This window comes from Tachyglossus aculeatus, chromosome 4 (genome assembly GCF_015852505.1).
Source record: "Tachyglossus aculeatus isolate mTacAcu1 chromosome 4, mTacAcu1.pri, whole genome shotgun sequence".
Lineage (NCBI taxonomy): Eukaryota > Metazoa > Chordata > Mammalia > Monotremata > Tachyglossidae > Tachyglossus > Tachyglossus aculeatus.
The window spans coordinates 74483504-74509955 of NC_052069.1; positions in this window are offsets into that span (position 1 = coordinate 74483504).

Consider the following 26452-nt stretch of genomic DNA (forward strand, 5'->3'; position numbering starts at 1 on the left):
GGGCTCGCAGTCTCAATCCCCATTCTGCAGATGAAGTAACTGAGGCACAGAGAAGTTAAATGGCTTGTCCAAGGTCACACAGCGGACAAGTGGTGGAGCAAGGATTAGAACCCACGACTTCTGACTCCCAAGCCCGTGCTCGGGCCATTAGGCCATGCCAGTCCCAGCTCTGTCATTAGCCTGCTGGGTGACCTCAGGCAAGTCAGGTAACCTTGTTGGACCTCAGTTTCTTCATTTATAATTATTATAATAATTATTCAGTTGTGTTTATTGAGCATTTACCATGCACACAACACTGTACTAAGCACTTGGAAAGTACAATTTGGCAACAAATATAGACAATCCCTACCCAATTATAATTAAAGTGAACTTTGTCAAGTGCTTACTATGTGTTAAGCACTGTGGTAAGTGTTAAAGGTAGATAGAATATAATCAGGTTGGATGAGCACTTAGTACAGTGCTCTGCACACAGTAAGTCTTCAATAAATACCATTGATTGCTTGACTGACACAGTCCCTGTTCCATATAAGGCTCACAGTCTAGGGGGAGGTAGATCATTTATTTAGTCCACATTTTCTTGATGAGGAAACTGAAGCATAGAAAAATGAACTGACTTGCCCAAGGTCACTCTTCAGGCAATGGCAGAGGTGGTATTAGACCCTAGGTCTCCTGACTCATAGTCCTGTGCTCCTTCCACTAGGTCATATTCGTTATCTCAAAAATGGCAATAAACTAGATTGTGAGTCCTGTGTGGGACAGGAACTATGTCCAATATGATAATCTTTTTTCTGCCCCAGCACTTAGCTGGTATTTTCTTGTAAACTGAAACCAAGAATATCACTAGCCAGCTTTGCTTCATCTTCGGGCTTATTGCTCATAATACTCTGAGGTGCTCAGCATTACTACTCCAACCCACTTCTTCAAAATGCCATAAGACTTAAATTTCTTCTTGTCAAGCTCACATTGGGCATATCATATTTCAGGAAGGCTATCTACAAGATCTCCTGCACCAGCAATTCAGAGTTCATGATTCTCACAGCAGCATGCTGATAATAGGGTTTGCAAAAACAGATAATGCTATGATCCTAGGACTCGGTGAATGCAATAGTAGTCTTCGTGAGATGTATGGTGACCTGAAAGGGGGCACACACAAGCACAGAGGGAGGAATAAATGACTTTAATGATTTAAAGAAACAGCTTTTAACAATGAGATAGAGAATTGGATTTTGGGGAAACAGAGGACAGATCAGCCTATGTGACAACTCATTTTGATAACTCCTACCTGACTTCTTCCTTCAAGTCCCATTTCTAAGTGATCAAGCAGCAAACATAACTTTGTGTGTTCACACAAAGTCCACTTCTTCTGGAAAACCATGTCCCCAGAAGGAACTAGATTTGGATGCACTCTCTCCATTCTCTCTACCCATTCTTTATTCTTGGAGAGGGAATGGGGGAGCTGTTAATGAGTACATATATCATAAGTACACATCAACTAGTACCACAAATGGAACCTAGAGCCAAAAGACAGAGGATTTGAAGAGGACATCTGGAATCCATACGGTTCAAACCCAGCTAGTCAAAATTCTGATGAAACTCAAAGTGAGCCATTTACAAGTGAAGAAAGTCTACACCAATAGTTCCAACAGCACACAATTCCACCGAATAATACATATGAGAAACTGTAGATGTGAACTAGCCTACTTCCTACTTAGCAAGAAGACATGCCTACATCAGGCCAGTTTTGACACACACACAATACTCCACTGTAAGTACATAACCCTTGGTTACTCAAACTTTGTCATGTACCCTGAACAAACAGGCTATGCTTGCATCTTAAATGACCAAATTGCTTCCATGGGGAGAGAGGCAGGTAGAAGTGTTAAATTCTAGAAATTAATTTACCAACTCATTTATCATATAATTGATGTCCTGAAATCTTTGCCAAGAGATAGTTCCAGACTATCTAGATCCCTTACTTTAGTTTTCTTCACTAAATGGTGGTAATTTGCCAAATTGTTGGCATGCCATGTTGACAATTCAAGAAGAAAGACATTTAGGAACAATCTGTTCTTAGTCAAAGGCATTTGATGTATCCTTCCAATTTTGGCTAGAGTTATAATTAATATCCCTCCATAAAGTTCAGATACTATCATTCAAGCTGAACAAAATTAATCAAATTATATCAAAGCTTCAGCAGTTTGTTCTTTCCAGTTTACATATGAGTTAGCACCTTTACTGACATTCATACAAACCTGGAAACAAAGAAAATTTCAAAATCTCTGAACACCTGTCTGTTATCTTTCATTTTGTCCAGGAATACTTCCTAGACTCTAAAATTTACGCACCACTCATCTCTTGTTCTCTCTATAACCCTTACCAACCTCTCTTCCAGGCACTGTTGCATATTATATTCAGATATAAGATGAGAGCACTTTCCTGGTTAAGGAAGAGGCTACTGAACACGTAATCTTCATTGTCAAAGATCATTGTCCATTGTCAAAAACTACATGTAGGAGTTGTAACTATACAATAATGATGGCACTTTTAAAGTGCTCACTACATGCCAAGCACTGTACTAAGCAATGGGGTAGATACAAGATAATCAGGTTGGACATTGCCCCTCTCCCACATGGGGACCACAGTATAAGGGAGAGGGAGGATTTAATTCCCATTTTGCAGCTGAGGTAACAGGTACAGAGAAGTCAAGTAAGGATACACATCAGACAAATGACAGAGCCCGGATTAGAACCTACTAGGCCATACTGTTTCACGATCCTTCTACAACTTCTACTCAGGAAGAGTTGAGCTGTGTCCGAATGTTGCATGCCACCCTGTTTCTATGGTCGTCTAAGAGTTTCTGCAACTGCATCTCAGAGTTTGAGATTACACCTCACTAAATGTTCAAGATGTCCATTCTATCCATGTTGCTCACCTATGCACCATTTCAGCTTTCCATATAGCAGCTACATGGGTAGCTTGCTACTACCCTGCCTCTTCACATGTAGCAACAAAATTATGCTTCAGTGAATAGTGCCAGGATTCTCATTTTAGGGCAGTGAACCCCAGTTTCAAATCAAATTTATCAGCATCCTAATCTGGTTTTGAGTTGAAAGTTTTATATATTCTTTTCATGCCAATATTTACATAAGAGTTGTTAAAAACTTGTCACCATTGCCAATTTACCCCAGGAAATTCCAAAGTGGGAAGAAGGGAAATCACCCAGAAAAAAAGAAAAAAAGATTTAAGATGCATTAGAAATGATCAAGCTTTCCAGATATCACATTCTAAATTACACATAAATTATATTGATGACAGTGGAAATTAGATTTCATTACGTAGATTCACTAAGTTAATTTAGGAAGAATTTAGATGTATTGTAAATTGACTCCAATCCACTTGGGCTGTGAAAATTTAATTTGTTTTAAAAATTAGATTTTGGGAGTTTTCTTGGGATTTAACTATTTTTTAAAAAGCAATTTATGTAGAAATTGGTTTAAGTTGTGAAAAACACTTTTCTGATGTAATACTAAAGAATAATCATTATCATTAATTATTTAACCTTCCATGCAAGATTAAACCTCACAGTATTGAACTCTAGCTCTCCTCGGGAGCTAGATCTTCAGCTTGTTGAGACATTTGATGTCCCTAGGTCATCTCATTCTGTCTATTCCCCTAAAGACATACTTGTTTTTTAGGTTTAGTTTTCTGTTTCTTTGTCTACCTCTCTCCCTACAATCTCCCATACACCTCTTCAGTTCAATGTTCCTCCTGCCTCCTTTTCAACTCTTCCATCCTCTTGATATTCATTCAATCATATTTATTGAGTGCTTACTGTGTGCAGAGCACTAAACTAAGTGCTTATCACAAGAGAAATCTCCCAACTCCTCCTCTCCACCTTTGCCTTCAACCCCATCCCTTCCCACCTTAGTGAAACACTTGCCCCCTTCCTTATTCCTTCCTCCCTGATAGTTTCAACTGCTCACTCCCCTGTAACTCTTTCATCAAGACTTTCAAACATGTCCATGTATCTCCTTTCTTCCATCCCCCTCCAAAAATAAAAATAAAAAGACCCCTCCTTTCACCTCACGGCACCCTCCAGTTATCACTCCCTTGACCTCCCACCATTCCTTTCTATACTCCTCCAGACAGTTGTTTACACCTGCTACTTCCACTTTCTCTACACCCATTCCCTCCTTGATTCTCTCTAATCTGGCTTCCACTCTCCTTTGAAGAAAATACTCTCTCCCACAGTTTCAACCACCATTTTTACGCAGATGATTCCTGGAGTGCTAAAACTGGGATGTGATTTGCATGACAATCTTGTAGTTGATTTCCCAAGTTATTTGTGTGCTCTATCAAGACAACGGACCTCAAGGTGGACGGGTTGAATTACTCTCCTACATAGTGCTACCTCCCCTCCCCTCAAGCAGTCCACAAGTGTCCCTCTGGTACCCACCCCTGGCAAACCCAGCAGTCTATGGGCAGTCATGGTGGTGGTTGGAGAAGATAATTAAAATAGTCCTTTTTCATTTTAAAAAAATTATATATTCATTTTATTTTCTCTTATTTTCCTTTTTTTTATTTATTCTGATGATTTTACTCCAGAGGCAAGATGGAGGTGAAAAATCAAAGAAATGGGGATGAGCAGGTAGAGGGCAGATGTAAACATCAGTTTGTGCTGAACATTGTCCAGGGCGCTGGAGAAGATGGTTGCCAGTTGTAACTTCCTACTTAGTGTGAACTGAAGAGGTCCATTTTTTTTTCTGGATCAGTTCATTATTTTGACCATCTAGAAAGTTAAGAAATTGATTTAACTCTTCTCTTACCAAACCCCAGCTAGCATTCTTAGTCCCACCACCCCCACCTATAGAGCTTTCCCAAGCATTTAGTGCTATACCATTGATTTGTTTATTGATCTGTGTGGCCCTAAAATTTTCAACAGGCAGCTGGAGAGAACTGAAGGTGGGGTAGGTGGAGGAAGGGTGTGAAAGTGTTAGTTCAAGGGCCCTTCCCCTCAGTGTAGATGTGCTTCAGACCCCCAAACACCCCAGGGGACAATGTCATTTCCATGATTATGAACCTTCCTTGCCTCTTCCGGAACTCCGTCTCATTTTCACTGTGAAAAGGGACATCTTGATTTGCACCCTAAAAGTTCTTAATAAAACTCAAAATACCTTCCAAAAAGTTTGAAAGAATTAATACGTACACTGTTTCTTCTCAAGGGTAAACCAAAATAGCCAGTGACTTACTAGTGACTGTATCTCTCTGCGTGGTTGAGGATGTTGAGATGTTTAAAACCTTGCAGCTGGTGGGAAGAAATTTTAGACAATGAATCAGCAGCATCCAACACCTCAGGTTTTACAGAGAAGATATCTTAAGTATTTGGTGGGTGGGGTGGAAGTGGGATCTCTAGAGAGAAGAAAGGAGCAATCACTTAACTTCTGTGTGTCAGTTTCCTCATAGTAATAAAACAATTGGTAACATAGTCACCGAGTTTCATATCCATGAGGTGAGTCTTCCCAGCCCCTTTGCCGGGAAAGCAGGGAAAGACCCTATACACCTGATAATCATGCGATAATTTCCTCAAAATGCATTTTGGGAATGAGCAGCCCATATGTTGCCAATTTGTACTTTCCAAGCGCTTAGTACAGTGCTCTGCACATAGTAAGTGCTCAATAAATACGATTGATGGTGATGATGATGATGACCCTGCTACTATCTACCAATCTGCTGTTATGAACTGTCTAAAAGGTATTTAATGAGCACTTACTGGGTGCAGAGCCCGTACTAAGTGCTCGGGAAACTGCAAGACAACAGAGTTGGTAGACACATTCCCTGCCCACCAGAAGTTTGTCTAGAAGGGGAACCGGACATTAAAATACATCATGTATATGTATATATAAAAAGTGCTGAGGGTAGGGTGATTATAAAGAGCTCAAAGGGAACAAGTGTATGTGTAGAAGCCAGCGTTGGTTTAAAAGACAAATCAAGGTCAAGCATGGAAAGAGCACGGGCTTAGGAGTCAGAGGGCATGGATTCAAATCCCAGCTCTGCCACTTGTCAGCTATGTGACTTTGGGCAAGTCATTTAACTTCTCTGTGCCTCAGTTACCTCATCTGTAAAATGGAGATTAAGATTGTGAGCCCCACATGGGACAACCTGATCACCTTGTATCCTCCCCAGCGCTTAGAACAGTGCTTTGCACATAGTAAGTGCTTAACAAATACCAGAATTATCATTATTATTATTATTATGGTCAGAATAATGAACAGATCTGGAAAGATAAAAAGGGCTACATTAATCCTTACTATTTAAGTAGGACTTCACAATTTGTAGTTACCACCTCCAACACTCTGGACAGTATTCAGCATAACTGATGTCTGAGTGACTCGTGCTTTAGAGAGAGAGAGAGATAGATGAAAGAGAGAGTACAAAGTAGCCAACTTCCTATTAATTCCCAAATGACTAAAAATGGGAGAAGGGCATACTTTGTGTTTTTGTCAATTCTCTCTCACAGACTACCCCAACCTCCATGTTGACTGATTGGGCCAAGTCAGAAGACCTTCAGAATTAATATATCAGGAAAAAAAACCAAGGAATAATTATTTTTCTACCTGCCCTCCTGCCCCTCAAACCAGTTTCTCCATCTCCATATAATTTATGCAGTGAAACCTTTCCTCTGGGGTTCTGTCCTGTCTCACAAACATCAGCTTCCATCTTGCCCCATTCGGGCTGCTCTGGAAAGTAGAGTGAAGGGAACTTCCTCAGCTTGGGACCTGACACAGGCTGGATCGCACCATATGACTTTCAGCTCAAAGTCCTACGTCCCACTTCCCTGACACCACCACCCTGCTCAGGAAGTCCCATGGCTATAATTTCAACTTTGCAGTGATTTGGTGGGATGACTCCATAAACTGCTGCTTAATGTGATCATCTTGAAGGATTATGCTTCATTAATGTGTCATAGAAGAAAGTCTCCAAAAATGTGGAATTATATCCAAATCTACCTCTCCAGCCCCAACTTCTCTCTTTCACTGCAGTACCTCATTTTCTTCTGCCTTCAGGACATCCACTTGGATGTACCCCAAACTTCCAAAATGGAATATCTCATTTCCAACCCAAACCCTATTCTTACAAGCCTCCCTTTCTCACAAACTTGTTAATGCTATTACCCTTGATTCATCCCTTTTTTTCAACCCACACATTCAGCCAGTCACCAAATCTTGTCGGTTCTTCCATCACATCATCTCTAGAATCCAACCCTTCTTCTCCATCCAAACTGTTGCAATGCTGATCCCAGTACATATATCCCAAAGTGACTATTGTGTCAGCCTCCTCACTAACCTCCCTTCCTCCTATCTTTCCCCCTCTACATTTCATTTTTACCCCTGCTACCCAGATCATTTTTTAAAAAAAAAAACTTTCAGCCCATGTCTCCCTTCTTTTCAAAAACCTCCAAAGGTTGTTCATCCATCTCCATAACAAATAGAAACTAATGCCTTTCTGTAACCTTCAAAGCAATTGCTTGCCCCTTCCCACCTTACCTCTCTGATCTCCTACTACCTCCCAGTCTGCACATTTCACCTCTGGTGCCAATCTACTCTCTGCCTTGCCACTAACCCCTCACCCATGTCTTCCCTCTCCCTTCATATCCAACAGACCTTGTGGGAAGGGATCATGTCTCCTAACTCTATTGCACCATATTCTCCCAAGCACTTAATACAGTGCTCTGCAAACAGTTAGTGCTTGTTACATATCGTCAATTTATTGAGTTGTGTTACACTCACAAATAAAATTTATTTACTGTTCTATGTTTCTCATAAAAATCTTGAATACAGTGTTTTCCTGGGGCAAGTGGATAGAGCACCTTGGTCTTTGTCAAACTAATTATAAATGCATACATTCTGTAAAGTAGTTCATCATGTTTGTTTCTATTTGTGTTCAGACACCTAGACAAAACAGTCTTTAGCAAACTTGACCTCTTGGTTGGCTGTCTCAACATTAACTGATGCTCAAAACCTGAATTGGAAGACTTCCCCAGGAGGTCAGAAGTTGTGTTTTCAACTCTAGGTTCTATGTCTCTTTTTTTCCCCATCCACGTAGTAGTATAAAATAAACAGAATTGGACTTACTCTGCCCTTTTGTTTCACTCCACTGATGATTTACCAAAATGAAGATTTTTATAGAAGTTGGCTAGTTTTCTTTTAATTAGAAATTTATTTGCACTCATATGCTTATGATTAACCTTTGGCGTCAAAGATACTGTTGGAAATGAATCTTTGAGTGCGTGAGAAAGAGAGACTGAAAAAAATTCAAATAAAGACCAACATATCCTTCTCTTACTCTGAACATGTCAAACCTGTCTGTTGGTTTGTGGTTGCAGCTACAATTTACAGAGCAAGTTATTTTAAACTGCCTCAGTGATTTTATCCACCCGAGGCAAAACTAGTGTCAGATTGAACATTGCCATCAGTTTCTGGGTCTGATATGTGCAATGTGTGTGGGCTGGGATGTAGTTGGAAATCAGTGAAGTAAAATAATAACTGTGGTATTTGGTAAAGCATTTGTGTCAAGCACCCTTTAAAGTGCTGGGGCAGCTACAAGATAATAATAATGGCATTTGTTAAGCACTTACTATGTGCCAAGTACTGTTATAAGCACTGAGCACTGTTTTAAGCACTGATCAAATTTGACAGAGTTCCTGTCCCATATGGGGCTCACAATCTTAGTAAGAGGAAGTAGGATTGAATCTCCATTTTACAGATGAGGAAACTGAATCATTGAATTGATTTACTGAAGTTCACACAGTAAGAAAGTTGCAGAGGCAGAATAAGACTCCAGATCCTCTGACTTCTTGACTCTTTCCACTAGAGGCAAAGCTGATTGAGTACCTTAAAGCTGATGGTAAATTTCTCTTTGATGCAGAGGTCAGTGGGTCAACACTGGAGGTTCATGAGGAGTGGGGAGACAGGACTGGACTCTTTTTAGAAAAATGATCTGGGCAGAAGAGTGAAGTATGAACTGAAGTGGGAGAGACAAGAGATAAGGAGGAAAGGAGGAGTCCGATGCAGTAGACAAGGCAGGATAAAAGTGCTTTAAGAGCAGTGTGGTAGCAGTTTGGATGGAGAAGAAAGATCAGATTTTAGAGAGGTTGTGTAACATAGAACTTACAGATTGGATATGAAGGTTAAATGAAGGAGATGAGTTGAGGATAATGCCAAAGTTACTGTCAGGACGAAATCATGGTAAAGTCAAGAGAAGCCCAGAGGCACGAGGACTAACCTCAGTGAATCAAGAGCCAGCACCCATTAAGCACTGAATACCACATTTAGAAATAAAATGAGTGAAAAGAAATCTCAAGCATGACTTGATTTTTCTTTGCCATCAAACTCTTATGCTCAAATAGACCTCTTTGTTTATTTTGCTGAAGCAATTACTATGTGCCAAGCACTGTACTAAGTGCAAGATCATCAGATTGGACAGAACTCCTGTCAAAATCTAATAAACTGACCTGTGGACTGCGTTTAGTGCACTAGTCCATTAAATATGCCTTTTTCAAATGATGTAACTGGATTTCACTCTGTTTAACCCTTATATGGGAGTAGCAGAAGTCTTGGATTTATAAGGCATTCGCTTGCTTAGTTTGTCAGCGTTCAAGTCATTTTTTTATTCAACAAAAGAATGATTTTTAAACTCCAGTTTTCTGGCAATTTAAAAAAAAATGTGAATTTCATTGTTCACACTCTAATTTGCTCCAGCTCTGAGTGTTATTCAGTGTTGCTATTGAAGAGGATTTTGGGATGGATGGGTTTTCTTCCAACATTCAAGTTCATGCTTATCTTTTACAGCACTTTTTCATGAAGAGCAGACGCATTTGACTATGCCACAAAGCAGTTTGGAGCCAGCAGTAAGAGTCTCAGCAATAAGCAATGACTACTGGTTATCTATTCAATTGACCTGTTTCTGCCTAGATTCCTCTTTTTGGGTGGTGACAAAGAACTCCAACAACAACTCCTGCTGAAATATATTTTTTTGTGAAACAAGTGATGATGCAAGTGGATAGAAATGGCTATAAAAAGAAATGAATACATTTCACTTTAGAAGACAGGATTAAAGTCCTCCAAAATGCTTTCTATTGTGAATATAAAACCACATTTCCAGAATTTAGACTTATTTTCCCTAACCAGGTGAAGCTGCAGCAACCACACTTTCACCTTTGCTTAAAATGGGCTGTCTTGGTCACTGAGGTGAAGCTTGTCCTTTTGAAATACTCCCTGCATGACACCTGGGCCCCATTGTTCTCACCGGGGGAGGGACATGATAAGGAAAATCCTGGACAACCTGCCAAAAGTAGTGTGAGGCACAATGGGGATCCATAGGAAAGTGATGTATAATTCAATGTCCGATTGTGTAGAAGCTATGGAAGCGAAATCCATGAGAATTTGGAACAAAAACATAGAGACTAGCTCAAATTTTGTTTGGGGTTGAGTAATCTCAATTGATAATATGACATTCTAATGCAAGAAGCTATGATTACGATCTTAATTTTAACTGGCACATGCTAGAAACAGGGGGAACTCAGTTGGACCCCGCATAAACTCTTTCCAGGGAAAAGCGTGGAGGGGCAGTAAGGGGTGACAGAAAACTCACTGATAGTCATTGACACTTGAGAAAAAAAATACTTGCTGCAATCAGTTATTATCTGTTAAGTATTTTTCCTAGTCCCACCTTCCTCCTTCCTCTCATCTCCAACTCTGCTGTCCTCATCCTAAGTTTGTTCTTCCTTCCCCCTTTTTTCCAGTTGTTCTCCCCCATCACCAAACACATTTCTATAGCTTGGGATGCCACACCCATCCCTGGCTCATCCCACCACTGCACTGGCCCCTTAGCCTTCTCTCCCAAACCCTAACCCACCTATTCCTAACCCAAGTCACCTTGTTCTTAAAACTATCTGCTGACAGAGAGAGCGAATGAGAGAGAAAGAAAAAGAAAAGTGGAGGGAAGAGGAGAAACACTTAATCATATTTATTGAGCACTTACTGTGTGTAGAGCACTGTACTAACTTGAAGATTCCATGGTATCTTCAAGGTATCTTGACAAAACACTGAGAAACATATTTCTAAATAGGGCAGATCATTCACTCACACACACACGTATATATTCATGGTTTATGTTAAGCACTGTTCTAAGTGCTGGGGTATGTATAGGATAATCTGGTCGGGCACAGTCCATCTTCCACGTGGCGTTCACAGTCTAAGTAGGAGGGAGAACAGATATTTTTATCCCTATTTTATAGTTAATGAAACCGATTGCCCAAGATCACAGGCAAATAGTGGAGTAAAGTTAGATTCCTGTTAGGTTGTAGATTGAGGGAAAGGACCATGCTTTTGGTCAGCAATAGTAGTTCCCTTATCTAGCAGTGTAATTGATATCAGTCATCAGAAAACCTGGAATCAGGCAGAAGCATCAAATAAATGCCATTCATTGTTTTCAGAACTGACAGTGAAACCGGCACTACCCAACACACAGGAGACACAGATAATTGTACATAACCAAGTTAGACAAGCAGCAAAATTAAAGCACCCGGTGTATGAAGTCAAAATCCTGATAAATTTTAAAAATGTAAAGAAATCTATCAGCTTTTTAAGTAGAGTTTTCACTAGGAAAATCATAATTAAGAGGTTCTACAGAGCCACCTAGTGGCAGATGTTTGTGTTCCGGGGCTGAAGCTAGTATAATAATGATGGTATTTGTTAAGCTCTTACTATGTGCAAAGCACTGTTCTAAGCGCTGGGGAAGATACAAAGTGATCAGGTTGTCCCACGTGGGACTCACAGTCTTAGTCCCCAATTTACAGATGAGGGAACTGAGGCACAGAGAAATGAAATCACTTGCCCAAAGTCACACAGCTGGCAAATGGTGGAGCCAGGATTAGAACCCATGACCTCTGACTCCCAAGACCGTGCTCTTTCCACTGAGCCACGCTGCTTCTCCTCGTATAAGTCATGAGGTAAATTTAAATTATATTACATAGATAGATAAAATATATATCTTTTTAGATAGATGGGGGGAGTGTGGGGGTGGGAATGGAAACACTGAAGAGGACACAGCCAAGCCACACTTCTTCCAACTGTAAATAGTTGAAGATGGCAAGGTGTCTTGATCAATCACTGAGAAACACATTCCTAAATAGGGCTGATCAAACCCTACGAGGTTGGCCACAAGATGTTACTGCCTTTCCAAGTATTTGAGAGGATTTGAAAGGTGATCCATGGTAAAAACAGACAGAGAAAAGGGGGACTGGAACTTCAGATACATAATTTTCTCTTTTATGACATGGATTTTCAGGTGGCTCGGATTCATCCATAAGCAATCAGGCTTCTATGTGGCATGATACTCTGTATTTTTTTTTATTGACAGGGTAATGGCGCTTCTTCTATGCTCAAAATATCATTTTCAAATGTTAACTCAGAAAACTATAAACATCACAATCAATTGGATGCCACTTCCAGAGTCTCATTTTCATCCAATTAAGTTATATCAAAAAGTCAATCTCTTTGATGTTAAATATATTATAATTCTAGTATCTAAACAACAGGAACTGCTCATTTCCCCCTTAAGTTTTGAAGATAAAATACCTTTGTGGTGCAAACATACAAATTGTAAAACTGAATTTTTTTCTAAGATGTCAGATCAGTCAAGATTCACTTCAAATTTTGGACAGTGTAATCTGTGAAGGTATGAGACTGGAAAGGAGTCCATAAATGTGATTTTGAACATCAGTGTGGGAAAATAGAATAAGCACTGAACTAGGAGTCAGGAGACCTGCTTTATGACCTAGGATAAGTCCATTAACTTCTCTGTGTCTTGGTTTCCACATCAATAAAATGGGGAATAAATTCCTGTTTTCTCTCTGTTTTAGACTGTGAGCCCTAGGTGGGACAAAGGCTGTGTGTGTACAATGTGTGACCATAATAAGAACTTGACATATACCACAGTTATTGTTACTGTAAACAAATCCTCTCTTTTGGTCCATTTTGCCTCTAACTGGCTGTAGACATCTCTTACTCTGAACTAGGAGAAGGAAAAGAGGTGCTTGGTGTCAGGCACATAAAAATTATAAAACTGAATTTTTTTCTAAGATGTCAGATCAGTCAAGACTCACTTCAAATTTTGGACAGTGTAATCTGTGAATGTGTGAGACTGGAAAGGAATCCACAAATGTGGACTCATCAAGTTTATCCCAAAATCATCCCAGTTGGAACAGCCCGGCTCCTATGCCAGGAACTTCCAAAAATGATATAGATATGCATGATTAGCATGGCTCAGTGGAAAGAGCACGGGCTTTCGAGTCAGAGGACGTGGGTTCGAATCCCGGCTCCACCACGTCTGCTGTGTGACCTTGGGCAAGTCACTTAACTTCTCTGAGCCTCAGTTACCTCATCTGTAAAATGGGGATTAAGACTGTGAGCCCCACGTGGGACAACCTGATTACTTTGCATCCCCCCCAGCACTTTAGAACAGTGCTTTGCACATAGTAAGTGCTTAACAAATGCCAACATTATCATTATTATGATTAAAAATCAATCTTCAAATATTTAAAAGTAGGAGTGGCTCCCATCATTTACACTGTGTGCACACAGACATGTACATGCACCCTATTTAATTTTGGAGATCATAACCTTGTTAAAGACTATTTTTTGCCTGAACAAAATTTCCTGTTGCTCCTGCTGCTACATCCACTCCTATCACCAACATGCTGATTTATTATGCTCAATACTTGTAGTCTTAAAGAATGACCAGTAAGAATGAGATTTGATCTTCTCCTCAGGATGGAGGACAATCCACCCACAATCACAATTTATATTGCCAGACTAGTCTCTGACTGATACTATAAAGGTACAGACCTGTAGACAAAAAATAGCACAAGTTTGTTGGCAATATATTTAAGCAAAATCTCATGTCCTATTGGAGATAGCCCCCAGGGGCTCAGCTTCTTCCATTCACCTAGGTTCAGCCTTCCCAGGATTGAAACATCAAGTCCTGTGCTTGACTAGATAGCCCACACTCTGCTTTATTATCGGGTTGGACACAGTTCCCCGTCCCACAATGGGGTCACAGTCTGAATCCCTATTTTACAGATGAGGTAACTGAGGCACAGAGAAGTTAAGTGACTTGCCAAAGGTAACACAGGAGATAAGCGGCAGAGTCAGGAATAGAACCCAGATCCTTTTTACTCCTAGGCCCATGCTTTCACCACTAAGCCACGCTGCCATGACAGACAAGACTTGGTCCTGTCATTATGAGTTTGGAACTGAGAATCTTCTGGAAGAAACGAATTATAAAACTAGAGATTTGTGCCATTTGCACACTCCATTTCTAAGAGTCAGGTTCACACTCAGGCAGGGAATACATTGAGCTAGGAGGCAGGTAGGCGTCATAGGATATTGTGAAGGGCTAATAAAATTATATATCCAAGCTAATTTATGGCCAAAAATACTACAGCATAGTGCTGACAATGTGCCACAGAACCACTGACTCACTGATAGTTGCTGATAGTTTCCTGAGCCACCTCAGGAACCACTGTGGTCTTGTCACCTTTGTTAGCCAGTTATTTTCAGGACTCCTACCAAGACTGTTCACCATGCAAGACATACTAAATAGTCCTTTAGAAACCTGTACTACTGATGGCACAGGCCCAGACTGACCAACCTCCGGCCGTTTCACCCCTTACCATGGCTAGGTGTGAGTAAGACTTTGTGGGGAGAAATATGATTTTTTTATTACAAGAAGAGTTTCATCACTTCAGTGAAGATAATCCTCATCCAGAATGTAGTAAATGTGAAGCGTTAAAACAATATTTCTACATGTGATACTTTTAAGGGCACAGAACTCTTATCCTACCCAAAATCCACAAGCCCCCCCTTAGCAATGAGAAAGCTGTTTTATTCTAACAACTAGAAAAAGTATTTTCAAAGTATAAAAAATATTTTTCTACATAATGTACATACCTTGAATATGTTATTTTAATGTCTATGAAGAACAATAAAGTTCTGAAAATCAACTGCCTTAAGGGTATAGATCCAAGTACATAGATAATGAAGAAGAGAGAGGGACACCTGGAAAAGAGGATTTCATCAGGAAGGATCTCTTGGAGAAGATGTGACCTTAGTAAGTCTTTGAAGGTTTAGAGAATGGAGGTCTGGCATATATGGAAAGGGAAGGAGTTCCCGGACAGAAGAGGGAAATGAGAAAGGGTTGGGGTGAGATAGATAAGATTGGGGCAGAGTGATTAAGCTGGTATTGGGGACCAAAATGTGCAGGCCTCCTGTCTCTCCACTCTTCACTCTACTGCCTGGATCATTTTTTCTAAAAAAATTCAGTCCATGTTTCCCCACTCCTCAAAAACAACCAGTCATTGCCCGTCCACCTCCACATCAAACAGAAACTCCTTAACACTGGCTTTAAGGCATTCAATCAGCTTACCCTCTCCTATCTTACTTCATTGATCTACTAGGAAGATAGGAGAGGGTAAGCTAAGAGAGAGAGAGAGACAGGAGGCAAGAAAGTCAGCAAGGAAACAGATTAAGTAGTTCAGGCAGGCTAGGATAAACATGTGGATCAGTGAGTAGCTGTTAGGATGGAAAGAAAATGTGAAGGTGGAACTGACAGAACTTGGTGACAGACTGAATATGTGAGTTTAATGGGAGAGATGAGTTGTGGATAATATCAAGGTTACAGGCTTGTGATATGGGGAGGATGGTCATGTTGCCTACAGTTATGGTAAAGTCAGTGGAAGTATAGGGTCTGGGTGGGAAGATAATAATAATGGCATTTGTTAAGTACTTATTATGTGCAAAGCACTGTTCTAAGCGGTGGGGGGGGTAAAGGTGATCAGGTTGTCCCATGTGGGGCTCACAGTCTTCATCTCCATTTTACAGATGAGGTTACTGAGGCTCAGAGAAGTGAAGTGACTTGCCCAAGGTCACAGAGCAGACATGTGGCGGAGCCGGGATTAGAACCATAACCTCTGACTCCCAAGCCCGTGCTCTTTCCACTGATCCACGCTGTTTCTTTTTGGACATGTTAAGTCTGAGGTGTTGACAAGACATATCCCTTTAGACTGTATGCTCGTTGGGGCAGAGAACGTGCCACCTGCCAACTCTGTGGTACTGTATTCTCCCAAGTGCTTAGTACAGTGCTCTGCACATAGTAAGTACTCAAATACCATTTATGATGATGATCTCCCAGTAGAGATGTCCTGGAGGCAGGAAGAAATATGAGACTGCAGAGAAAGGGAGAAAAAGGGAAGGATCAGACTGCAGAACAGAGACCAGATGTTCTTTAATTTCACTTTCTGAAGCATCTAGTACAGTGCTCTGACTAAACCCTCATTTCCCTTGTTCACCTAGGCACTTGGAACTGCACCCTTAAGCACTTGATATGCACCCCATTTCCAGACCCGCAGCACTATTTTACAGTGTGGCTCATTAGAAAGAGCCCAGGCTTGGGAGTGAGAGGTCATGGGTTCTCATCCTGACTCCGCCACTTGTCAACTGTGTGACTTTGGGCAAGTCACTTCACTTCTCTGTGCCTCATTTCCCTCATCTGTGAAATGGGTATTAAGACCGTGAGCCCCACGTGGGTCAACCTGATCGCCTTGTATCCCCCTAGCATTTAGAACAGTGCTTGGCACATAGTAAGTGCTTAACAAATACCATTATTATTATTATTATTATTATATCCATTTCCCCTTTCTGTAACTTATTTGAATATCTGTCTCCCCCTCTAGCCTGTAAGTTCCCTTTGGGCAAGGGTCATGTATATCAACTCTATTATATTCTCCCAATAATTATAATAATAATGGTGATGGTATGTATTAAGCACTTACTATGTGCAAAGCACTGTTCTAAGTGCTGGGAAGGTTACAAGGTGATGAGGTTGTCCCAGGGGGGGCTCACAGTCTTAATCCCCATTTTACAGATGAGGTAACAGACACAGAGAAGTTAAGTGACTTGACCAATTGACAGCTGACACAGCTGACACAGCTGACAATTGGTGGAGCTGGGATTTGAACCCATGACCTCTGACTCTAAACCCTGGGCTCTTTCCACTGAGCCACAGTGCTTAGCACACAGTTAGCACTCAAAAGCACTTTTCTTTGACTGACTCTGCACCCAGTAGGATCTCAGTACTGATGATGATGCCAAGTCTTTTCGTTAGAGCACTGTCATTGCTAACATGAAGCAAAAGCCATATATGTCTACCAAGAGTTAGTAAGGATAGAGAAGCCGCATGGCCTAATCGATAGAGCATGAGCCTGGGTTCTAATCGCAGCTCCACTAGTTGTATGCTGTGTGACCTTAGGCAAGTCACTTCACTTCCCTGTGCCTCAGTTTACCTCATCTGTAAAATGGGGATTAAGATTGCGAGCCCTATGGGGGTAGGAGTACAGTGCCTGGCATATAGTAAGTGCTTAACAAATACAATGAAAAAAACCCACTTCCCTGGATGGGTGGAAAGTTCTACTGACTAGCTTGCACTGACTATTGCCTTGGAAAACTTTGCAGACTTCCAGTCTGAAGAGTTTTGGGGTTTTTTTTTCCTTCAAGACTAGATGTATTTCAGTGACATGTAAAAGACTCCAACCACTGAGGCTAATTTTAGCACGAGTAGCCCCAAAACACTTGGAACTCTACCATCAGGAGACCAACTGCTTTCTTAAAATGGAATAGCAACTGAAAACCACTCTGGTGATGGTTGTGTTCGCGAGAATCCTGCTTGAGACACCAGAAATACTAGTAAACTTGATAAAATTAACTTAATTGTTACCAAATCTAAGAAAAAAAAATTATAATCTCTTTAAAATCACCAATTACTGCATATTATGTACATGTTTTAAACAAAAGGCAAAATTCGTCCAAAATATTTTGGATTTAACATTGTTTAGGATTTATCAACAGTTAAGAGGGCATTTTCTACCTTTCTAGATAATCACATATGCAATTTCAGGACTTGAAGACTCCATTTATTAATTTTCAAGGGGCTGAATTTTCATCTCAATCTGTCCTAATTTTTCAGATAACTACAGTTTTTTAGTGCAAGTACATAGTGCCATCCACTGTTTTATTTGGTGTAAAAGATTAAATACAAAATTAATGGAGGCTGCTTTCACTGGGTATTTTCTTCAGAGGCTTCCTGCAGACAGCACCTGAACAGTGTTTTATTTAATTCTTGCATGTTTAGGCATACTAGTGCAGTCCTAAAAGAAAGGGAAAATTTGCCTATGGCAGCTGGGATCAACTAGGAAGATTTTGAAGGACTGAAATGTAAAAGCTTTTCATGGTAGATTAGTGGAGCAACTGAGGTGTCTTTTGCTTGAATTTCCCAGAGAGAGGGTCCTGAGATTCTTTTGTATTTATAAATACATTTTTCTAATGAATAGAATACCATAATTTAAGCATTTTATAGCTACATGTTCTATATTGGAGAAATTGTATTTTACTCCTTAATAACACTGTACATTATTTCTATCTATCAATCAGATTTATTGAGTGCTTACAGTGTGCAGAACACTGTACTAAGAGCTTGGAAACATAACAGACACATTCCCTGCCTATCTACCCTAGTGCTTAGTCCAAAGTAAGTACTTAAAAAGCATTATTATTATTATCATTATTTTAAGACTTAAGACTGTAAACTTCTTGTGGACAGGGAACAAGGCTAGCAAACTATTATATTGTTCTTTCCTAAGCACTTAATATGTTTCTCTGAACAGAAGTAATGCCAAATAATTACCATGGATTGAATGATTTTATTATTAACAGTAATTCAAAATCTCTCAGAAGCTTTTCCAAGACCCTGTCTGCCAAAGGAAAAACTAACTGGTACCATCATAATTCCGTACCAGAGGTGGTTCTGACAGATTTCAATCAATTAATCAATCAATCATATTTTAGTGCTTACTGTGTGCAGAGCACTGTGCTAAGTGCTTTGAAGAGTACAATATAACAGATACATTTCCTGTCCACAATGAACTTACAGTCTAGAGGGGAGCTTACAAATGTCATTTTTCCAACACTATTACATACAGACATAATGCAGTGATTAAAATTCCTTTGCTACTAAACTAACCTCACAACAAAAACCTCAGTCACCTAAGTATTTATTTAGTAAGCATTTCCTTGGGGATTTTCCAGTGCCAGTGGTGATGAAATTTCTTAAAGGAGTAATCAAAGAGAAGCAGCATGGCCTAATGTATAGTTCATGGGCCTGGGTTCTAATCCCAGCTCCACCACTTGTCTGCTGTGTGACCTTGGGCAAGTCACCTCACTTCTCTGGGCCTCAATTACATCATAAGCAAAATGGGGATTGAGACTGTGAGCCCTATGTGGGACAGGGAGTATGTCTAACCTGATTAACTTGTATCTACCCCAAGCATTTGATATAGTGTCTGACACATAGTAAACATGTAATAAATAGCATTTAAGAAAAAAAAAAAAAGAAAGATTGGAGATTGTGGTTGGTGTTTCCCATTCAAAAATATTTCATTGGCAATACTGTTGTAGTAATCCTCAGAGATATTTTCATTCTCCATGTATTTTTCATTTAACTGTGCTGGAGACTTGGAGGCCACTTTTCAATGCAATGGTTGTAGGATCAGGGTGACCATAGTGCAAATCAGACCATAGTCCATCCACACTCAGCTCCACAATAGATGTTCTAAACGGTCTGTTTTTGAGGTTTCTCTGCCATCTCATCAACCATATCATAGTGTGGCAGAGTTTTCATTCTTCATTATTGAAGAGTATTCTTATTATTGAATTCTTACTCTTCATTAACAATGCAAAATTTCCTCCAACTACGCATGCTTCTGAACTTGCAAGGTTGCTGAAATGAGGTTTAAAGCATTATTTTACTTGCCTCTGAAAATGTAGTCAGATTGAAACTACATAAAGGAAATAGCATATAAATTAACCTTTGGAATCATTTTCAGATGATATTTGCTTTGAGAATTCATTGGTCATTCACTAGATGGAGCTCAAACACTAAAGGTGATCACTAGCTGTAGTTTTGGAAAATTATCCTCTTATCCCAAGTAATCTTTTACTTGAAGGAAGAGCTTTTCTTCTTATTAAACTCAAATTGCACTACAGGAAATAAGACTTTGCTTGCTCTAAAAATTATTTATAATGAAATAGCTCAGAGTCGACTAAATATATTTGCTGAACTTATTATAAAGCAAGCAAATAAATTAACTCCAAACCCTAGACTAGATTACATTTAATATGTCTCAGCTACTTTGAAATATGGACATTTTGGTTAAATTGTCCAAAATGCTTCAAATACAATAAGCTTGGTTCTCCAATATTTCGAATAATCATTATTATGTGTATTATGTCCTTGATATGTGCAAATGCACTATACTAAATGCAGGAATGGATACAAGATAATCGTATCAGGTACAGCCCCTACCCAACATGGAGCCGACCATGGAAGAGGTAGGGAGAGGTAGGTATTATTCTTACTTTACAGATTAGGAAACTGAGGCACAGAGAAGTTAAGTGACTTTCTCAAGGTCATACAGCAGGCCATTGGAAGAACCGGGCCAGATCTCAGAACTGAGCCAGATTAGAGAAGCAGCATGGCTCAGTGGAAAGAGGACGGGCTTTGGAGTCAGAGGTCATGGGTTCAAATCCTGGCTCTGTCAATTGTCAGCTGTGTGACTTTGGACAAGTCACAACTTCTCTTGGCCTCAGTTACCTCATCTGTAAAATGGGGATTAAGACTGTGAGCCCCCCGTGGGACAACCTGATCACCTTGTAACCTCCCCAGAGCTTAGAACAGTGCTTAGTACATAATAAGTGCCTAATAAATGCCATCATTATTATATTATTATCTCACCTACCTTTCACTCATTCATTCATTCAATCATATTTATTGAGCACTTACTATGTGCAGACCACTGTACTAAGTGCTTGGGAAAGTAAGTACAATACAACAATAAACAGTGATATTCCCCTGCCCACAATGAGCTTACAGTCTAGAGGTGGGGAGACACACATCAATTTAAATAAATAAAATTACAGATATGTGCATAAGTGCTGTTGGGCTGGAATGGGGGAAGAGTAAGGATGGGGGAAGAGTAAAGGGAGAAAGTCAGAATAATGCAGAAGGGACTGGGATATGAGGAAAAGTGGGGCTTAGTCTGGGAAGACCTCTTGGAGGAGATTTGCCTTCTATAAGGCTTTGAAGCAGGGGGAGAGTAATTGTCTGTCAGATTTGAGGAGGGAGGGCATTCCAGGCCAGATGCAGGACATGGGCTGGGGTTGATGGTGAAATGGGCGAGATCAAGGCACAGTGGGAAGGTTAGCACTGGAGTAGCGAATAGCGTGGGTTGGGCTGTAGAAGGAGAGAAGCAAGATGAGGTAGTAGGGGGCAAGGTGATGGAGTGCTTTAAAGTCAATAGTGAGGAGATTTTGCTTGATATGGAAGTTGATGGGAAACAACTGGAGGTTTTTTGGGGGGTGGGGGTTACATGTCCTGAATATTTTTGTAGAAAAATGATCTGGGCAGCAAAATGAAGTATGAACTGGAGTGGGGAGAGACAGGAGGCTGGGAAGTCATCAAGGAGGCTGATGCAGTAATCCAGGTGGGGTAGGATGAGTGACTGTATTAACGTGGTAGCAGTTTGGTTGGAGAGGAAAGGGTGGAGTTTAGCAATGTTGTGAAGGTGGGACTGTCAGAATTTGAGAACAGATTGAATATTTGGGTTGAATGACAGAGAGGAGAGGCTCATGCCAAAATTATGGGATTGTGAGACAGGAAGGGTGGTGGTGCCGACTACAGTGATAGGAAAGTGAGGAAGAGGACAGGGTTTGAGTATGAAGATAAAGAGCTCTGTTTTGGACATGCTAAGTTTGAGATGACAGGCGGACTTCCAAGTCAAGATGTACTGAAGACAGGAGGAGGTGCAAGCCTGGAGAGAGGTCAGAGGAGGAGATGTAGATTTGGGCAGCGTCTGCATAGAGGAGGTAGTTGAAGCCACGGGAGAGAATGAGTTCTCCAAAGGAGTGGGTGTAGATGGAGAACAGAAGGGGACCCAGAACTAAACTTTGATGGACCCACACAGTTAGGGGGTGGGAAGCAGAGGAGGAGGCAGTGAAGAAGACTGGGAATGAATGGCCAGAGGGATGAGGAGAACCAGGACAGAAGCAGTGAAGCCAAGGTTGGTTACAGTTTCCATGAGAAGCAGAAGTTCCACAGTGTCAAAGGCAGCTGGGAGGTTGAGGAGGATTATCATGGAGTAGAGGCCATTGGATTTGGCAAGAAGGTGATCACTGCTGACCTTGGAAGGGTGGTTTCTGTGGAGTGAAGGGAATGGAAGCCAGATTGGAGGGGGTCAAGGAGAGAACTGGAGGAGAGGAATTTGAGTGGGTGTAGACAACTCGTTCAAGGAGTTAGGAGAGGAATAGTAGGAGGAGATGGAGTGATATCTGGAGGGAGCCGTGGGGTCAAGGGATTTTTTTTTTTCAATAGGGGAGATGTGGGCATGTTTGAAAGCAGTTGAGAAGAAGCTATTGGAAAGAGAACAGTTGAAGATGGCTGTTAGGGAGGGAAGGAGGGAGGGGGCAAGAGTTTTGATAAGATGAGAAGGAATGGGGTCCAATGTACATGTGCTTCCTGATTCAGGTCTTTCTCTTCAGACTACACTGCCTTTTTGAAGAACAAATAAATTCAACACTACAGATTTGGAGGGGAAAAAATGTAATGGGATTTACAACTCCCACAGTCATTACATGACCACCTGGCTGACCTCACCTGCACTTCAGTACGTAGAACAATCAATCTCAATCTTAATGATCAAAAGAAGTTGAATATCCACTGAGTGACCATAGCAAAATGAATCTGTTAAGATTGAGACAAATAACTAACTTTGAGACAATTGATCCTTCCAATGACTGTATGAATTAAAATAAAAAGAAATTCCATATTCTAAAAGATGGGGTGTATGAAAGGGACAAGTTAAACAATCCATTTGTTTTTAATTTTCTTAGGATACCTGAAGTAATGAGCATTTGTAATATTTTTGCATTTATCATTCAATGTAACAACTGGATTTGTTTGCATAAAGATTATAGAAGAGTACATATATATATTAACCAATGTAAACAAATGATTTTGTAATCATCATTATTCTTTTAATCATATTAATCAAATAGTAGCAAGCAAATGATAAAATGATGCCTGCCTAGTTTCTAACTTCTATGGGTCACAAATATGATTTGGGATTAGAGATGGAGCTTGGGTCTGTTGAAAGAGCTAGGGCCTGGGAATCAGAGGACATGGGTTCTAATCCCAGCTTCCCCAACTTTTTGCTATAAGACCTTGAACAAGTCACTTAAATTCTCTGTGTCTCAGTTTCCTCAACTGAAAAATGGGGATTCAATTCCTGTTCTCCCTCATACTTAGACTGTAAGCCTCATGTGTGACAAGGACTTTGTCCAATCTGATTAACCTGTATTTACCTCAGCATTTAGAACAGTGTTTGGCACCTAGTAATTGCTTAACAAATGCCATTAAAAATATATGAAGTTTTTGATTGCAAAAATTCCATACTGCATTTCATCCTTACTTTGCACAAATGTCTTTATGATAATGCTTTGTACTCCCTGGAGAAATATGTTACCCTCAAAAGTAGTGCTATTGGAGTCCAGGTTTGGGTAAACATCAATGTGTGTTGCGTGACCTTGGGGAAGTCACTTAACTTCTCTAGACCTCAGTTCCCTCACCTGTAAAATGGTGATTAATACTGTGAGGCCCATGTGGGACAGGGACTCTGTCCAACCTGATTACCTTGCAGCTCCTTATCTCTCCTCCCAAACCCTGTCCTCTCCCTGACTTTCCTCTCACTGTGGACGGCACTACCATCCTTTCCGTCTCGCAAGCCTGCAACCTTGGTGTCATCCTTGACTTCGTTCTCTCATTCACCCTACGTATTCAATTCATTACCAAAAGCTGCTGGTCTTACCTCCACAAGATCACCAAGATCTATCCTTTCATCTCCATCCAAACCGCTACCTTGTTGGTTCAATCTCTCACCCTAACCCAACTGAATTACTGCAATGGCCTCCTTTCTGATCTCCCATCCTCCTGTCCCTCCCCACTTCAGTCTATTCTTCACTCTGCTGCCCAGATTATCTTTGTACAGAAACACTCTGGGCATGTCACTCCCCTTCTCAAAAATCTCCAGTGGTTGCCCATCAACCTTAGTATGAAGGAAAAACTCCTCACTATCTGCTTCAGAGCTCTCCATCACCTCTCCCCCTCCTACCTTACCTATCTTTTTTCCTCCTACAGCCCAGCCCACACTCTGCTCCTCTACCGCTATCCTCCTTACTGTGCTTCATTCTCACCTGTCCTGCTGTCGACCCCTGGCCCAAATAATAATAAAAGTAATAATAATGGCATTTATTAAGCACTTACTACGTGCAAAGCACTGTTCGAAGTGCTGGGGAGGTTATGAAGTGATCAGGTTATCCCATGGGGGGCTCACAGTCTTAATCCCCATTTTACAGAGGAGGTAACTGAGACACAGAGAAGTTAAGTGATTTGCCCAAAGTCACACAGCTGACAACTGGCAGAGCCAGAATTTGAACCCATGACTTCTGACTCCAAAACCCGTGCTCTTTCCACTGAGCCAAGATGCTTCTCCTACCTCCTACCTGGAATGCCCTCCCTCCACACATCCACCAAACTAGCTCTCTTTGTCCCTTCAAAGCCCTACTGAAAGCTCACCTCCTCCAGGAGGCCTTCCCAGATTGAGCCCCCCTTTTCCTCTCTTCCTTCTCCCCTCCCCATAGCACCCACCCCCTTCTTCTGCCATACACTCTTCCCCTCCCCACAGCACTTGTGTATATTTGTATGTATTTATTACTCTATTTTATTAATGATGTATATATAACTATAATTCTATTTATTCTGATGATATTGACACCTGTCTACTTGTTTTGTTGTCTGCCTCCCCCTTCTAGACTGTGAGCCCGTTGTTGGGTAGGGACCATCTCTATATATTGCCGATTTGTACTTCCCAAGCACTTAGTACAGTGCTCTGCACACAGTAAGCACTCAATAAATACAATTGAATGAATCTATGCCAGTGCTTAGAACAGTGCTTGGCCTATAGCAACTGCTTAAATACCATAATTATTATTATTATTAGGTTGAATAGTCCAATTTCTCCCCATTTGCATGCAAGGGGAGGAAGGGGCATGGCCCCCTTCTCCCTGTAAAAAGGAGTTGGGGCCACTTTAAGCTTTTCTTCCTTTTCCCCAACCACCATATCCAGGTTTATTCATTTAACATAATTTTTTGTACACCAACCATCTGCCCCTGCTCCAGGCATAAGGAAGAGTATTATAGAAGAAAGAGCCAGACCCTGTCTGGGAGGAACTTTCAGTCTTGAATGAGGAAAGAATCAACTCAGGCAGCCTCTGTCTTAACGGCAGTTTCTACAAGAGGAACTAAAGCACACACACATTGCTCATGATTTCCCTTTGCCTGAAGAACCCTGGAGTGAAAAAACTGATGGGAGAGTCACTGTTATTCTTCCACTGGACACCCCCAGCCCCACTTTTGGAAGGGGTGTGTAGTCCTCCTGGTGCTCACTGACAAAACTGAGCTATGCTATGGTCTTTTCCTTTTATGGAAGACAAGGGGGAAGGTTCCCACAACCAGCAGGCACATTTTGGTCTACAAAATGTTATTTAGGTGAAATCCTTAAAGATGATATGAAAAAATGGTGTTTTTTAAATGGGTACTGATCCAGCGGCTCATAGTTTAAATTACTAGGTCGCCCGATCTTCTGAGCAGGGGACAGCAGCTCTGAAGAAGAAGGAGGCAGGAATTTCTGTGACACTCAGCAGACAGAAACCCATGCTGACCATGGGCACACAGGTTGCCCACTGGGCGCCTGAGTGCAAGGTTTCCTATGAGACCAAAATATGTATGGGTGAACCTGGAGATGACCTCGGGGCAAAGGCAGAGGGGACTTCAGTCTGGGCCACCGCAGCCAAGGCTCTCCCAATTTTTCAGGATGTTCCTGCTGCCAGAGCATGTGTGGGTGAACTTGGAGCTGACCCCCATGGCAGGAGCAGGGTTGCTGCAGCCAGGGATCTCCTGACCCATTGCAGAAAACCGCAGCTGCTGTCAGTCCCACCACTCTCGTGATTCATGCATAGGGAATAGACTGTGTTCATGAGCAGCAGTGAGGCCTAGTGAATAGACCATGGGCCTAAGAGTTAGCAGGACCTGAATTCTCATCCTGGCTTCATCACTTGGCTGCTGTGTTATCTTGGTATGTTGTTTCACTTCTCTGTGCCTCAGTTACCTCATCTGTAAAATGGGGATTAAGACTATGAACCCCATGTGGGACACAGACTGTATCTACCCC